The 13,749-nt window shown below is 39.5% G+C and overlaps 1 pseudogene; it reads left to right on the top strand.

Annotated features, from left to right (window-relative positions):
* Positions 1–626: 626 nt before the first annotated feature.
* Positions 627–2,187, top strand: LOC140511115 (protein lifeguard 3 pseudogene; annotated as a pseudogene).
* Positions 2,188–13,749: the final 11,562 nt, after the last annotated feature.

Genomic DNA, 13,749 nt, shown 5'->3' with positions numbered 1-13,749 from the left:
ATCCTAAAGAAAAAAAAACTTCACTTGACCCAACATTCCTGCTAACTAAAAATCTCATCTCCTTTGTGGCTAAAGTACTTGAGAAAGTCATCTAAGATTGTTTCCTCCACTTCTTAAACTCTCATTTCTTCTAGATCCTCTTCAATCTGTCTTCCAACCTAATCATTCAAGTGAAATTAAAAAGAAATATATGTATAAGTTGTCTCCTGTGGTAAGAATGACCTACTTGAGTCCAGGGACAATTTCATTCTGATCTTTCTAGCCCAGTGTTTAGAACAGTACCTGACATAAATTAAGTACTTGATCAATGCTGTTAACTGATTCACCCACCGGAGAGAACAGAGACATTAAATACCTTGCCTAAGGTCATATCCAATATGCATCAGAGACAGGACTTCAGTCCGGCTTTCCTGGGTTGTTTAATATCATTAACATTATTCGTTGCACTAATCATGATAATGGTAACAGTGAGGATGATGATGGGATGGTGACATTATAAATGCTACAAACTATTGTTAAATACAAAGCAATGTGGGGACTTATCTTCGAAATGAAGACTGGAACACCTATCAGACACAGTTTTTTTATAAAGATCAGTATCATTTAGGTAAAGTCGGCCACAAGCCATGGAGAGCAGTGCAAGTCAGCTGGCAAGCAGGGACAAATGCTCAGGCCCCTTCACTCTTGAGCAGCCATATCGAACCCCAGTGCTCCACCTTCATATGAAGACTGAAACCCCCTTTAGCTTCTCCTCCACCAGGGGAAATCCCAGCCTACCCCCAGCCTGGCTTTGGGAAGCCAGATGCATATCCTCAGCCTAGGCCTTCCATTTAGTCAATACTTGTGAACTTTGACAGAAGTAAAGCCTGTGGGGGAGAGAAGGTTGTAGAGAGTGACAGGTTTGGACTGGAACACGGGAAGACAAGAAGGTCTGATACGATATCACTTCATTCAGAAGGTTTACACCACCATCCCCATCTAGTGGCTCATCACAGATTCTATCTCTGGTATTTTCACCGTTGTGGATCCTATTCTCACCTTTGTGAGGAATAATTCAGCTATCTACTTGGCATTCTCTGCTGTCTTCCTTAGTACATATCTGACTCTTGTCTGCTAAGACAGACCCAGGCACTGCTTCCCATGGAACATCATCCTGCTGACCTTCTTGACCCTAGCAAAGAGCCTCATGACAAGCAGCATAGACACTATATAACATGAAAGCAACCATCTTGGTCCTGATTGTCACCGCCATCATCACCATGACTATCACCATATTCTGCTTCCAGACCAAGGTGGACTTCACCTCATGTGCAGGGCTCTTCATTTTGTTTAAGACTGAGACTGTGCAGACAATGACTAGAATTATCACAGCTGTAATGTTGGCTTTTAAATATGTATGCTAGCTCCATGAGTTCTATCTTGTCCTTGTTTTGTGCCCTGTTTTTAACATATGACCCACAGTTGGTCCTAGGGAACAGGAAGTGCACCATCAGCCCAAAGGACAGACACCCTGCAGATACACATGGATGTTGTCTACATCTTCACTTTTGTAGCTTCTGGGGGATCACAATTAAGGAGGTCTCCCTTTTCCCATGATCCTTCTTGCCTTTATCTCTTTCTGGGTTGTCCAGTCACTGTCATGCCACTTTTCTCACTATAATTTCCCCAGGAAAGGTTTCACTTGTTACTTATGAGATTTGGGGGAGCAGCCCTCTCAGGGGTTTGTCCATAGGGAGGGATATGCTAGACTGGAGAAGCCTGTAAGAAAATGAGCAACCTTCTCTCTTTTGGCTCATCCACTTCTGAATCCAGGGTTTCTCCTTTTTTTTCTTGTTACTGTTCCATTAGGAGTCTGTGATGGGCTCATTCTGTCTCAGTAACTCACCTGAAACAAGGTGCCAGGATGACTGCTCTCTATAATGCTCTCTTCTCTGGCATTTCCCCGTGTGATTGGAGAATGGCATCAGTGCCTACTCTCCTTCTTGAATTAGGCTTCCAAATCCCATCCTCTTCTCAGTCCTTACCTTACACCCCCAACCCCCAAATAGTCCTTCCCCTTCACACTTTGTACAAACATTATTCAGTAATGTGTTATATTTTTTATTGTAGGTGGTGAACAATATAGAGCAGTGTCCAGACCTGGCCCACCTATCACAACTCTGCCCTCTTGCTGAGGCCATAGGGTAGACCTCAGTTTCTACCCAACTCCATCTGACTCCTTCTCACCAACTGGAATTGCTTCCATATTGATGTTTGGCCATTGGGAGTGGAGGTCATTTTTTTAATTTGATCTTCATTCTCTGGCATTTTAGACTTGCAGAGAAGGGATGTAGTATAAGGGTGGGAATGGGTGGATTGTATGCCAAGTGCCTCCTGCTTTAAGAATCAGTTGGTATTTAGCTTGAAACTCCTGAAGAGGTGAAGCCAGTGACCCAAAGGTAGGTAATGTCTGGGGCTGGCAGGGATACGTATAGAGCTGGCACTGAAATATGCTCTCCAGTGCATTTTCTGGTCCCCATGTCCCTACTATTTAACCTGTTCTTTACTTAGAGCATCCCAAGAGTTTTTGTCTCAGGTATCTTCTCATAGATAAACTTGGAAGAGACCCTACTGCTATTCTAGGTCAAGCCCTCCATTGTACAGATGAAAGAACTGGGGCACAGAAGTGAAATGATGTTTGCTCTGCATCACATAAAGATGCACTTCTGGAACCTGGGTATTTATCATACCATCCTTCAGTTCTGGGGTAAGTGTTACTCCCTGCCCCCAATTCCCAACCTGCCTTGGCAGAATGGGCAAATGAGAGAAATTTGCTCCAATGACCATGAAGAAGGCTAAGGTAAGTGCTATGAAATTCTGAGAACTTGGTCAGACATTGAAGACACCAAGGTCATCTACTTTCTCCTGGCCCATAGCCAGTCATCTTGACTGATGTCTTGCCAGTGGACCAAAGTCCATTGACTCTGGAAGAGAGATTGAGTCTCATGACTCAACTTTGTTTCACTTAAATCCAATTCATTCACGAGTCAAGACATTACCCCATAATGCCATTGGTCCTTTCAGAAAATGATGGAGAAGCAACAACAAAAGTGGTTGAGGATGGAAGATGCTGCTGTTCTCCTCCTTAAGGATATTTAAAGTTGAATTCTCCATCATGACCTTCCTTTCTGACTCTAGGAACAGGAACCTACGGGTTAAGTTTATAATACTGAGAACTTTATGAGGGAGAGAAAGAGGGTTACTCAAAGGACAGTGTTCTTGACTCAGGTACAGCACAAGGATAAAAATAGCACTTCTATATGTGACCTTTCTGGAATCATAAACACCACACAGAGGTATACAGGGAATAAAATAAAATTCTATGTTAGAAGCTAATTAAAAAAAATAATAAAGTGCTTTGTAAACTTAAAAAAAATGCCATATAAAAGCAAACTGTTATTAGTGGCAATAAGATCGTCGCTATTCTCTTTTCTTACATTTTCTCATTTCAGACTCACAACCCATTGGGATGGGGATCACAGGCATCATTTCCATTCCCATTTTAAGTGTCAGAGCTTTGGACTCATTGCCTTCATTATCAGATCTAAAATAGACAGCGAAAACAAATGGAACCAGAAAATTAAGTTAAATCCTCTCAAAACTTCAATTACAAAAGCCAATGCTGGTCCCAGAGATGAGATAGGGAAATGCACATACTTAGTTTGGGAGAGAGGTGGGACTATAGGTACCAATATGTCAGATGGCTTTCCTCAACTGTTTCTTGTTGATTTCTTTGTCTTACATAGCAATAGCAAGGGAAGATTTGGGATTAGAGGCATGATTGATGTAAAAACAATAACACCAAAGTAACAGAATGACAACAATCACATTAAAAAAACAAACAAAGCAAGTCAACTACAATTAAAGGGGAACTGGAAGACAGCAACCCATGAAACCTATCTTCACAAACAATTTTTTACCCATGAAGTCTGATATAAATGTGCATTTTCGTTATGAATATTTTGAAAAAGTTCTCAAGATTCCTAAAGACTCTCTTCAAATTGCCTGAAAAGGAACAAAGAATTAGGAAAACATTGGTGGACAGTACTGCATTTTACTTTTTTAGAGGAAAAAATAATGCATTCTCTGGAAGGCCAGGGCCAAAAGCAGAGGAAGTTTATTGGATTCTGGAGTGACTTTAAAGGTCATAGTACCCTATTTATACAGTATACAACATTATTACAGTCTAATAGAAAAAGGTAACTCACTCATTTCTCCGCTTGGTCATTCTATTTGCCATTCTATTTGCCATCAGCTGTCAACACAAACTTGGGGCTAATTAGAAACTCAATATTTTGTCCAGTTAACAGAAGGCTTACTTTGGGGCAGTGGTGTACAGGAAAGGGGAAGGGGAATCACAGAAGAGACAGAATTTTGCACCAGAAGGAAAGATTTTAACTTATATGTTTGCGTCCTATTGGCAGTGATCAAAGCTTTATGAATGAACTATGATTGTGTATGTTGTCTGAATTTCAAATATTGTTTTTTTCTTGCATGCTATTTATTTAAGAAAAGGAAAAAAAAAAAAAAACATGACAGGTAAGAAACCCAAGATCCAGCTATTGAATTTCCTCCTTGGAGTGCCGGGCCTAGAGGCCTGTGTGGGCTACCCGAGTCTTTCTTACCTCACCTCCGAGGTCTTCGGCTGGCCAAAACCGGATGCTCATATGAGAGACAGGACGTTCCAGAGTCGAACAAGGGTTGAGCTTTATTTCAGGGTTTCGATTACAAGTGCAGGGAGGGTCTTCCTTAGGAGGAAGAGGGGGAGATTTCCTAAGGAGGCTAGGATCTTAAGGGATTGGAAGTAGAAGTACAAGCGGGGAGAGAGGGGGAGGGGAGAGAGGAAAGAAGAAAGCGGAGCCTACTGTCCTCTTTGGCTCCACACGTGCTAAGAGAGAGCTTTCAGGCTTCCTCAATCCTACTTAACCTTCAGCCACACAGTTTGCATCTCAATACCGTGCTGTTAGGTAACTAGGTGTGCTCCAATCTGGGACAATCTCGAGGGCAGGGAGACTCCACCCATCACGTATCTCCCGGGGAGAGGCGGAAATACCCGAGCTAGCCGAGCTAGCTCAGTCTGACCTTCTCGAATCCCCGCTGTTCATGGAGGGCCTCGTAAGACTCTAAGATTTAGAAGTCCCACTTTTACCCGCCCAAGACCGTCCACACGGAATTGAGCTTCCAATCCCAACATTGGAGAAATGAATAGAATGCTTAGCAATATGAAGAATTATCTATACAGGATATTATCTATACAGGAGGCCAGGTCAATAATTCCTCTCAGTGATATCAATTCAGAGAACTGGCTTCCAAATGAATCTACTCCTAGATCAGTACCACTCTATGATGTTGATCATAATCAGGAACAGCATATTTCCCACCTCTCCCTTCTCCAATCCATAGACCACCCACTTGTCTCCCCACCTCCCACAAAACAGATCTAACAAAGTCACTGTCTCTACTCAATAATCTCCAGTACTTCTTTATTGCCACCAAAGTAATAATAATACATGGTAATACATCCTCTGCCTGGCATTGGAATCCCTCAACAATTTACCTCCTCTCTTCCTTTCTTCTCATGTTATTTTATTTGCTTTCCATTCTACCTAAACTGGTCACTTAGTTCCTCCATGTTATTCCAAATCCAACCTCCTGACTTTTATAGAGGTACTCTGTCAATTAGCAATGCACTCTCCTCTAACTTTTCCATCTTGAAATCCCTGCATTCCTTTAACATATTGCTCAAGTGCTCCCTCCACCCTAATTAGATATTAATGTCTGTCCCTGATGGAATTCCTTTGTGCTCTTTTAGATATATTTTATGGTTATCTATCTATCCATCTACCAATCTATCATCTCTCTGTCTGTCATCTATGTATCATTTATCTATCAGCTATCATTTATCTGTCTTCTACTTATTATTCATCTCTCCATTCATCCATTTATTATTTATCTATCACCTATCATTTATCTATCCTCTATCATCAAAGGGCTTGATATATGATATTCTAGAAGTCAAAGGAATTAGGATTAAAACCAAGAATTACCTACCCAGCAAAACTAGTATAATACTTCAGAGGAAAAAATGGTCATTCAGTGAAATAGAGGACTTTCAAGCATTCTTGATGAAAAGACCAGAATTGAATGGAAAATCTGACTTTCAAACACAAGAATCAAGAGAAGCATGAAAAGGTAAACAGGAAAGAGAAATCATAAGGGACTTGCTAAAGTTGAACTGCTTACATTCCTACATGGAAAGATCATATTTATAACTCTTGAAACCTCTTCATATGTGAGATGAACTGAGAGTGATTCGAGTTCTTAATTTTCCTTGATATTTACTTGTTCTTCTTTGTTACAGAATGCTCTAGATGAGGATTTGAACCCTACTTATATAATTAGGAATACCTAAAAGAGTCCCTAGTTTAAATAACAAAGGGTTCTCTATTCTAGCAGGACTTAAATTACTGGATAATTTCTATTTTGTCTTTTAATCACAAAAGTCACAGCAGAAAATACTCATTAGTCCATCATCACAGTATCATATATGATTGTTCCTATTTTTCTTAGTCACTTGAACTGACCAGGTTCAGCCTACATTTACATGTCTCAAGCAAAGCAATAGCAGCCTGTGATAATACGGGTTGGTATCCACACTCAGGATGATGTAGAAGTTGGTTCAGTTGCATTTGGTTAAAAAAAAAAACAAAAAACACCAATATGCACCCATAATGTCAAAATTCATCAGTTCTCTAAATTTCAAAAGAATAAAATTTCATTAACATAGAGTTGTTTGTATTTCTATTCTCCCCTCTCCCCTTCCTTTGAAAATGAAACTTAGGTTAAACAATCTTATAAGAAACCTATCACTTTTAGATATGTTGTACAGTGGATTTCTAGTTTAATCACAGCTCCTAATCTCACTGTGAAATGTATTTACATGTGTTTCTGCCATATTAGGAACATTGTAGCATTGAGCACAGAAAAAGAACAGGAACTAAGTAGACAAGAAGTTCAACTGAGCAGGAAGTGTCATTTCAAAAGTAAATCAGTTGCACATGTGGCAAATTCATTTTTAGACTGAATCCTGGTAAAGAATTGTGTATGTTAAAGAGAGCAAAGTTAAATGACTGAGTAATACTCTTACCTTCCCAAAGACTTGACTGAGCATCACAGTCTCAGGATGGGAAAACTGTGAGAGATCTTAGGGATTAATACATCAGTCAAACATCTAGGCTATGCAGACACTGGGCTAAGTGATAGGGATACAAAGAAAGGTAAAGCACATTCCAGTCCTCAAGGGGCCTACATTCTAATGGAAACAAAAAGGTACGTACAAGATATACAGAGGGAAGTTGATCATGGAATGTACTAATTTTTTTTACTTTATTTGTCTAGCATAGAGGAGGTGCTTAATAAATGCTACAGGCAGAGCTAGACCAAAGCTGAGAGGAAGTTAGTCAGAGACTATTCAGAACTGAGGGAAAGAGAGAAAGCAGACTCGTTGGCTAGCCTAAGTGAGAGAGCCTACTTGTGATTTGTTTAAGGGAGCTGGTTTGTAGGAAGCCTAACAGAGGGAAGGCTTAGAGATGGTGTTGCCCTCTGAATTGTTACGATGTATAGATTTCTTTTGTTACCATGATGGATTTGGCTTTCCAGTGTCTGATGAATGTTTTGGTTCTGTCTTCCATGTGGAGATCCAGAATTATGCTTGGATATGTGTGACCATAGGTGCTGTGAATATCCTGTTAGTGCTACAGTTTCCATCTGACCAGACATACATTCCCAGCTCTTAACAAACTCCTTGGTCCACAGGGATAGACAAGAGATGTAATTTCATTGGTATCATATATTCCTAGGTGATAAAATTTCCTATTAAAATGTAGGCAAGTACTGTCTCTGAAACAGACACTCAGAGAGTTGCCTAGAATGTTGAGAAGTGATATTATTTGTCTACGTTCACAAAGCCAATATTTATCAATGGTGGGATTTGAACTCTAGTCTTCATGGTTCTCTTTCCTACTTCCTGTCTATCCATTATATTCTTATGGCACATGGAAGACACAATAAAATGCTTGCCTATTGATTGAATATTGATTAAGTTGACTGAATTGCCTATTGAATCCAAAAGTAGGACTGTAATTCAAGCTTCTTGGGTATGACTTACTTCTTCCTGGATACAGACTTAAAAGAATCATGTTAAGTAAGTGTAACAGCAAGCACCCCAGCATATACAGGACAGACTGCTGCATGGGTTCCTAGATCTACTTTTCTAAAAGGAAAGCAACTTCAAAAGGGGTAAACAACCTTACTCTAATCAAACACATATATCATTCGCTCTGTTCAGGAGGAATATTCAGCACTCTGAACTTCAGAGAAAACACAAACAGAAATTACAAGCAGAAAGATCAACAGACAGGGTTTCCAACTATCTGACCGTGGACAGTACATACATCATTACCAAAGAGAGAAGCACCACTATCTGGATTTTCAAAGTGGGGAAGGAGCCCTCCTTCATGGCTACCCAGAATCTTGTCTAGCCTAAGCACACAAACACTCTTCCAGTGATTTGAACCCGAAAGCAAAACCTCACCTCAAAGTACATATATACTTTTCAGAGCCAGAGGGCAAGACCCTTGTGACTCAGTGCCTCATTAGCAATTAACCAAAGGTGTGTGCCTTCATACAAAATAAGCCTCTCTTAATCAAGCTTCCCTTAAGAGACCCACCTGAGGCCTATCATTTTGAGGGGAAGATTTTTAACTCCCATTACTCCCAAGCTCACAAATGAAACTGAAAAGACTGGATCCCCTCCACTTCTTCCTGTTGCAAGATTTTGTTGTTGTTGTAGTTGGAATGATTTGTTTGAGCTTGCTTTTCAATATTCAGATCTACTTGGGATCTTAAGGATAATCTCTAATCACATAAAGAGTCCTGGGGCAATTAGTCTTTGATAAATACACTTGATATTTGAGCACCAGGGACTGCACAATGCTACCCAACTCCCATTCATATTAATGAGTAAGATAAACACTTAAGCCTATTGCTCTTCAAGTGAACCAATGACATTCAAAAACACAGAATGTTTGTTTTCTGAACAAAATTTATTAAGACCAATTTGTCCATTTGAGTTTTGGAAGCCTTGAGATTAGATTCCATGCAAACCAAACCACGAATTCAAAACCCAACCAAACAAACTATATATTGGACACTTGCATAAAGCTATGTAATAGAACTTGAGGCAGCTAGGTGGAGAAGTGAATAGAGTGCTGCAACTAGAGTCAAGAAGACCTGGGTTCAAATGTGACCTTAGACACTTAGTAGCTGTGTGACCCTGGGCAAGTCACCTAACCCTAGTTTTCTCATCTATAAAACAAGTCAGAGAAGGAAATAGGAAACCACTCCAGTATCTTTGGCAAGAAAATCCCAAATGGGATCATAAAGAGTAAGACAGGACAAAACAAATAACTAAATAAAACAATAGAACCTGAGACTGTAAAGACAACACAAGTCCCAGTATTTAAGGAGCTTGGGAGGAACACATGCTAGGTGTAGCCAGACAAATAAACTAAGTGATTTGTGGAAGAGAGAAGTAATACCTAGATGGATAAGAAAAAGTTTTGCAGAAGATGTGATTCTTGAACTTGTTAGCCTGATGCATATTTGTAGAGCTGAAAGAGGCCATCTAGTCTCCGCCCTTCCTTATACAAGTGAGGAACTGGGAACTAGAAGTTAAATCACTCCACCAAGATCAAAGAAGTAATAAGTAGCAGATCTTTGAATTTAGCCTAGGCCCTCCAAATACTTTCTCCACTGCTTTGTATTATCTTGAAGTAAGAGAAGGATTCAGAGAGAGGGAATACATTCCAACCACGTAGGCCAAACTGTGAAAAAGCATGGAGATGGGAGATGGATGTAGTTTTGGGTGAACATCCCATATTCAGATTTCAGTGGAATGTGGAGTTCATGAATGAGAGGGAAGGAAAATAAGAAATTGGGAGTGGAAAGAAGACACATTGTGGACAATCATTCATATCAGGGCAAAATATTAATATTTCAACCAAGAAGCTAGAGAGCCATAGAAGGTTTTGACCAGGGAAACAGCATGTTCAAACTCACTTCTTAAAGAAAAAAAAGGAAGATTTTATTGATAAGTACATGGAAGATGGATTAGTCTGAGGCAAGGATAATGGTACAAGGCAATGACAACCACTAAAATGAGAGCTGCTAAAGGTCTGAATTAGGGTCATAGAGGTATAAGTGGACAGGAGGTCATGCAAATAGGGGAAATGATATGGAAGGACAATTATTAGAACTTGGAAACTAATTGGTTTTGGAAACAGGAAGAGGTGAAAGTGTGGGAAGAGCCACAGATGACTACACTGTTACAAACACAGGTGACTGGAATGATGGGAATGCTCTCAAAAAGAAGACAGAATTTTGAAGGAGGGCAGGCTTTATGGGGGGGGGGGGGGAGATAATGGATTCTCTCAAGTACTGATGGGAGAGGGGGAAAGAGAATTCACAGAATCATAGATCTAGAATTGGAAAGAGACTCTGATGCTATCAAGCTCAGCTCCCTCATTTTGAAGATATAAATACTGAGGCACAGAGAATTTGAATCACTTAAAGAGGGCGCAGAGCTAGTTAGTATCTGAGGTAGGAGTCAAACCCAGATCTTCATTATTTCAAACTCTGGTCTTTGTGCCACACTGTATATTCCACTTCAAAGTAGTCTCATCTTGGACCTTGGTAGGAGTGATTTCCTCAGAATTTTGCTATACAGGTGATCACAGAAAGAAAATAGACTCCCTGCAACTCTTTGGAGAGTAAAGAAGCAACCACGTGAGCAGGTCAGAAATGAACATAGCACAGCCTCTGAGGGTTGCTGCTATCTATGTGGGTTGGAGCGACCAAAGGCACTAATACACAGCCATCTGTTCTTTCCACATGATGCACTTGTAAAAATCTCAGAGCAGCAGGACCACAAGAGTTGGTCAACCACTCCATTATTCCTGTGAGGTCATTGGAGACCAACCAAGATTGGACGACTTGCCCAAGTTCCCACAATGAATTTTTAGAATAGCTTAGTCAAGAAGCCAGGTCACCAGATGCCTGGTCCAAGGCACTTTCCACTACACTGTGCCACCTCCATCCACAAAGTATGACAGCTCTAGGCATGAGAGGCAGAACATGTCAGTGATGGAGCACTGTACAACCACCCATTTCATTCTTTTATATCCATGAAAAGCATCTTTTTCATTTGCATATTCAACAAAAATATCACTGCAAAATGGCACCAAAAAAGCACAACTTAAAATAGATGCCAGGCAGGCCTCATGCTAAACGCTCCTGGAGAACAGAGATTGCCCTACATTGGTTTTGAAGGGGTTTTTGTTTTGTTTTGTTTTGCATTTGGGAACAGCTACCTCTGTCTAACCTATAGGACATCGTTATTTTGGCCTCTTCCCCCTTATAGAAGGAGGAGAGCATGGCAGAGTGGATGTGATAATATTAAATGTATATTTGTTTGCATACATATACATATAGATAATGTATATCATGTGTATTAAATATCCCAGAACAGTATGAAATTACATATACATACATATTTGAACATGTATATGTAAAATATATATGTATGAGAAATAAAAATTTACATACACACATACATGTATGTGTATATCTATATATCTATAAATGCGCATGTCTATATCCATACAAACATATGTACATCATTTTGTTTTGACTACGATTGGGGAGACCATCAGAAATATTGAATGACAACTTAGGGGTCAGGTAACAGAACTATTTTTTACATGTGAAATCATACAAAATAAACTTCTATAGTATCCATATTTTCAAAGCCATAAAATTAAAGAAAAATGAGAAAACTGGACTTTAACTTACACTCAAAGTTCATCATTTCTTTCTCTGGAGGTGGATCACATTTTTCCTCATGAGTCCTTTGGAATTGTTTTGGATCTTTGTATCAATCAGAGTAGCCAAGTCGTTGATTGATGTTACAGCGTTGCTGTTACTGTGCACAGTGATCTCCTGCTTATTCTTACTTCACTTTGCATCAGCTCATATAGGTCTTGTCACATTTTGTTCTGAAACCACTCCCCTGGTCAGTTCTTATAGCTCAATAGTATTTATCACAATCATATACCACAACGTATTCAGCCTTTCCCCAGTTGATAAGTATTCCCTCAATTTCCAATTCTTTGTCACCACAAAAAGAAATGCTATAAGTATTCTTGTACATGTAGGTCCTTTCCCTTTTATCTCTTTGTGGTATAAACCTAGTAGTGGTATTGCTGGGTCAAAGGATATACATAGTTTTATAGCCTTTTGATTATAGTTTCAAATTGTTCATAAAGCAACATTTAAATGTATGTATGTGGGAAGAGACAGAGAGACAGAGGGAGAGAGAGAGAGAGAAGAGAGAGAGAGAGAGAGAGAGACAGAGAGAGAGAGAGAGAGACAGAGAGAGAGAGAGAGAGAGAGAGAGAGAGAGAGAGAGAGAGAGAGAGAGAGAGAGAGAGAGAGAGAGAGAGAGAGAGAGAGAAGATGAAGGAAGTACAAGAAGGAGACGATAAATGTAATAATGTCACATTGCCCCAAAAGAATATTGTTAGGAGTACTTAGGGCCAAAATAATGGACAGAGGCTTTTAAAGAAACCTAAGATGAAAAGTGGGGGGAGAAAGAGGAGAAAGGAGGGGAAGTAGAACAGGAATGGAGAGAGAGGAAAAGGCAAAGAGGAAGGAAGAAGAAGAGGAGAAGAAAAGAAAAGAATCATCTAAATATAGGTCAGAAATGCAATTTGACTTTGATTTCTGGTAAAACTCCTAAATGCATTGTTAAAAAGATGGTAAGCTTCTAAAAAACGAAGACAGGAAATGATAAAAATCACCAGGAATTGACAATGGGTTATGATATAATAATTCCTTTTATTGGTCAGGTGATCAGAATAGTAGCTCAGGAATATATTGCAGATAAAAGTTGTCTAGAATATCTCTAAGTATTGGACAAAATTTAACGTCATTGTTGTAGATAGACTGAACAGATTATAGTAAGACAAAAAAAAGATGGATTTGCAACTCTTTGAGCGGCTGGATCCAAATAATATTTAATTAATGGTTTGCTGTCAATGTAAAACAAAGGTTTCAGTGGTACGCTCCGGTGATCTGTACTAGACCTTGTGTTACATAGCCTGTTTCTCAGCAACTTAAATAAAGTCAAAGATGGTTTATCTGATCTGCAGATCACACAAAGGTGAGAAAAATAGTTAATTCACAGGTGTCAAGATTTTAAAAGTTCCTGCCAGGCTAGGACAGTAAGCTAAATCTAATTAGATGAAATTTAATAGCAATAAATGCCAAGTCTTTCTCTTGGTGACAAAATAAATTTCACAAGTCAAAAGTGAAAGAGGTATGACTACGGTTTGTCTGCTTGTTTTTGAGGTTTTCAATGGACAGTAATCTCAATATAAGTCTAGCAGCTATAAAAGCCATTGCAGTCTATGGCTTCATTTAGAAAAGTAAAATTTCAAGGACTCAGGAACTCAGAACTACTTTACTGTGCCTTTGTCAGACCACATCTGACACAATGTTCAATTGTTGGTGTCACATTTTAGGAAGTACATTAAAAAATCTAAATGGGTACAGGGGAAGTCAACAAGGATGGCAAAGGGTCTCAATATTATA

Source organism: Notamacropus eugenii, chromosome 6 (assembly GCF_028372415.1).
Source record: "Notamacropus eugenii isolate mMacEug1 chromosome 6, mMacEug1.pri_v2, whole genome shotgun sequence".
Lineage (NCBI taxonomy): Eukaryota > Metazoa > Chordata > Mammalia > Diprotodontia > Macropodidae > Notamacropus > Notamacropus eugenii.
The sequence above is the reverse complement of the archived record's forward strand: the minus strand, read 5'-3'. Positions and strand labels throughout refer to the sequence as shown.